At 45.9% G+C, this 3851-nt stretch overlaps 1 pseudogene; it reads left to right on the top strand.

The window, feature by feature from the left end:
* Positions 1–613: 613 nt before the first annotated feature.
* LOC142985812 (uncharacterized) lies at positions 614–3374 on the top strand (annotated as a pseudogene).
* Positions 3375–3851: the final 477 nt, after the last annotated feature.

Raw genomic sequence — 3851 nt, forward strand, 5'->3', positions numbered from 1 at the left:
TTTAAAAATGTAACAAAAAAATTAAACTGCTAGTTTTAAAAAGGGTACACGTTTTAAAAAATCCGCCCATATAACAATGCTTTTCACTCTACCACTGGCTATTCACCACGTGAACTGTTGTTTGGTCATACAGCATCCCGGAATCCGTTAGAAATATATTATCCTAAGGAATTTTACCAAGACTATGTTCTTAATCACCGTAAAAATGCAGAAGCAGTCCAGGAATGCATAGCGGCCCACGTATCTAAGAATAAGGAACAGGTAATAGAAAAGCGGAATCAGGCAGCTGAAGCTACAATGTTTAAGGTAGGTGAAACAGTGTATAAGCAGGTGGCTAAAACTGAAATAATAGGAAGTCATCCCAATTCTAAATCTATTCGAGTTCATTTCAAGCTTTTACGAAGACCACACCTTGTTTTAGGATCTTCGTCACAGGAGCCTTCGTGCTCCACGCAGCCGCCAACCTGGCCCTTAATCCCGTAGATAACTCTAACGGTATTCTTTTAATAAAACAAGGTCAAATTTTAAAGCAGGTAGACTTTTAGTTTGGCGTGTGTTTATAACGTATCTTATTTACATGATGGATTTATGAACTAAAACGTCTACCATTAACTCATATCCTGTCTTTATTTAAATTTAATTTAAAATAACTGTTTCAACGGCGATAAGGAGTTATAAAGTTTTTGTATCGAGCTTTTAGTTAAGTAAAACTTGTTGGTCCTTTGTGTGCAGCGGACGTTCTTGAAGATCCTTTGAGTTTCTTTGTTACCTGAAGTTCAAACAAAGCAAAGCAATGGATGTTGAAGCTGCTAAATCTACCGAAATCCGCTGCCAGGAGATGTCGAAGAGCGGTCTCGCGTACGAGGTGATTCTGGCAGAGCCAGTGGGCGTGCCAGTCCCGCGCCGCGCCGACTCGCCCGAGAAGACACCCTCGGTGGAAGAGATCCAGGAGAAATTGAAGGCTGCTGAGGAGAGGAGACGTAGCTTGGAAGCAAGCAAGATGGCGGCTATCGCGCAGAAAATGCAGAAGATCGAAGAGGCGTCTCGCATCCGCAGCGAACAGACCAACAGCTTCATCGTGAACACAAAGGAGGCGCTCGACGCCAAGATGGAGACGCACGAGGAGAAGCGCGAGGCCTACATCAACGAGCTGCGCGCGCGTCTCAAGGACCACTTGGAGGGAGTTGAAAAGACCAGGCTGACCCTGGAACAGCAGACGGCGGAGGTCTACAAGGCGATCGAGGAAAAAATGAACACTGCCGCCGACAAGCGTGACGAGAACATCAAAAAGATGCTCGAGCGCCTGCGCGAACATGAAGAGCAGGTGAAGAAAGTGCGCGCCGGCAACCAGGAACGTTTCCAGCAGTTGGAAAGCGCTATCCAAGAGTAGCTGCAGCAGGCCGCCGACCGCCGGCTGTTGATCGAGGCCGAGCAGAAGGAGAAACTACGCAACCACAATAATAAGCTAGCCGAGGTGCGTTCGGCCGCCACTGCGAAGGTGGAAGTGATCACCAAAGACATCGAGACTAAACTGACCATCGCTGAACAGAATAGGGAGAAGGAAATCCAGAAGAAACTAGATTTCGTCAAAAAGGAGGAGCGACGTGCGGAGCTGGTGCGACAGAACAAGAGCGCGCGCGTGGAGAGCGCGGGCACCGCCACCTCCGGCTAGAGCCGCCACGCACCAACACTCACAACACCTGCTACTGCAACATATGACGGACTCAATCACTATCCCTCGACCTAAGACATTAACCGTGACCTCCGCACCGGCGACACACGAACCTAGCGAAACATATATTCATTTTTTATAACGACGCATTTAACCCTGCATTTATTTTCCATAGCTCTATTCGTGTCGCTACGCTCGCAGCTTGTGACGGTCCGACGCGACTGCGCAAATAACTCGCCGGGTTAACGTGTGTTGCCAGTGTCGAGAACACTTTTAGGATAAAAAAATTCAACCTGTCAAATATGTTCGTTTTTCAATGAGTGTTGCCACGTGTTACCATACTGTTAGGGTTGTCACATCGTCGGTAATTGCACGTCGTTAGACGGTCGCTTAGCGAGCGTGCGTCAGTGCGCTCTTCGCATTTATGTAGTGTTACATCTCTGTTAATGTTCAGTTTCGAGGTTTAACGGAAAGGTTTTGAGAACACGACGTACTAGTGCGCTCCTGTGACCGCACTAGTGCCTCGACGCTCAAAGGATGAGAGAGAAACGTCATCAATCACTACAATGTTGTAAAGTCATTCATTTCATTTTAAAAACACACGTTTCTATTGCAGTGCGAACACGTCTACGTTGTAGTCATTGATGATGATAGTTTTAAGGTCTTTTGGCTGGTCCAGTAGTAAAATTTGTACCTCGGTGTAAAACGCGGAGGCGCCATTTAGACGGCCGATACTGCGTCAGTGTTGTAACATATTAAAATATTGTGATACAAATGATATAAACTGAACATTTCTCTAATATTGCACACGGTACGTACCGCATCCTCACAATATTTGTGTTACACTCCAGACGCGCTTACTTTGTGACACCAAATATGTCCCTCGTGATCATGCTTACGACATCTTTGATTATTAAATTAAGTTTGTTATTTTCACAACTACAACTATGGCAACATTGCTGTACACTTTAAATAACAATAATTATGGCCTATTTCGATAACTCGATTGAATATGTCTTAGACGTGATCCCACTGAGAACCAACTTTTAGTATTCCAATTGAAAATTTTATCTCTAGTTGAATATTGTCACACGTCGTCTTGGTATACTAAAACTTGGGTGGTCGCACACAGGGTTCTGTACCTAAATGCCGCATAATTGCCTATTTATTTTTATATTTTAATTTTGTAGACATCTGAATTGACAAATTCACGTGTTAGTGGTGCAGAGGCTAGCTGATTATGTTGAGTACGGAACCCACGGCAAACGCAATGGACGAGTCGGTAAGCAAGCGAGAGGAGGCGGATGGTGAAACGATCACGGAACCCTAATCGTTAGTTATAGACTTATATCATTATGTTTAATGTTTATCATACGCAACAGTATTTTTAGGATGGTATAATCTAAATTTAAGTTGACTCACGTATCGCCGTAACGCTATTAACTTGTCCATTATGTTATTTACATTTACGTGGAGTGTTGTTGGTCGGGAGTGTCGTGTCGCGGGCGGGTTGTGGCCGCGCCACGTTCGGGACGCCACGGGACGCCACAACATCTAGTCTACAACGTTGAATCAACTCGTTACGTGCCACTTCCTTTTATGATCTCAATCGTATACATCGGATACATCGGTTACAATACAATATATGAAACGATAGTTGATTAGTCGACAGCGGAAGTGCCTCAGTATATTTGGTAATTGGCTCTTGCTCCACGTAAATGATTACAGAGAAGGAAAACTTGAAACAAACCCGGCTCGGTGCCAGCCGTCATGCACCTGCAACCGAACTGTCACCACATGTATTGACTCGTCATTCCTGTGGATTCTGGCATTTAGGTCGAGAGGGTAACGGTTCCTGGGAAGACATGCGTTACCAAAAGAGTGGTCCCAGAGAAGTCCCAGGCAGTGTGGCGTCAGTGGAGAGGACACTTCACCCACTCTAGCTTGCTGGAGTGGATAACAACACGGGTAGTGGCAGTGACCGGTTATAAGTCCGCGCAGATAGACGTAAGCGCGGGCGCCAGGGGTCACTCTCGACAGTGGGAGGGTCCATCGTAGGCCCATTGACTAGTTAACGCCCGCTTCAAGCTGGGCAGCCCCCGGCCAATAAGTTACTAGTCCGTCTCGGTGCTGTCTTGTACCCTTTGGGTGAAGGGTGCACTAGGATAATAACTAGACA

This window comes from Anticarsia gemmatalis, chromosome W (assembly GCF_050436995.1).
Source record: "Anticarsia gemmatalis isolate Benzon Research Colony breed Stoneville strain chromosome W, ilAntGemm2 primary, whole genome shotgun sequence".
Taxonomy (NCBI): domain Eukaryota; kingdom Metazoa; phylum Arthropoda; class Insecta; order Lepidoptera; family Erebidae; genus Anticarsia; species Anticarsia gemmatalis.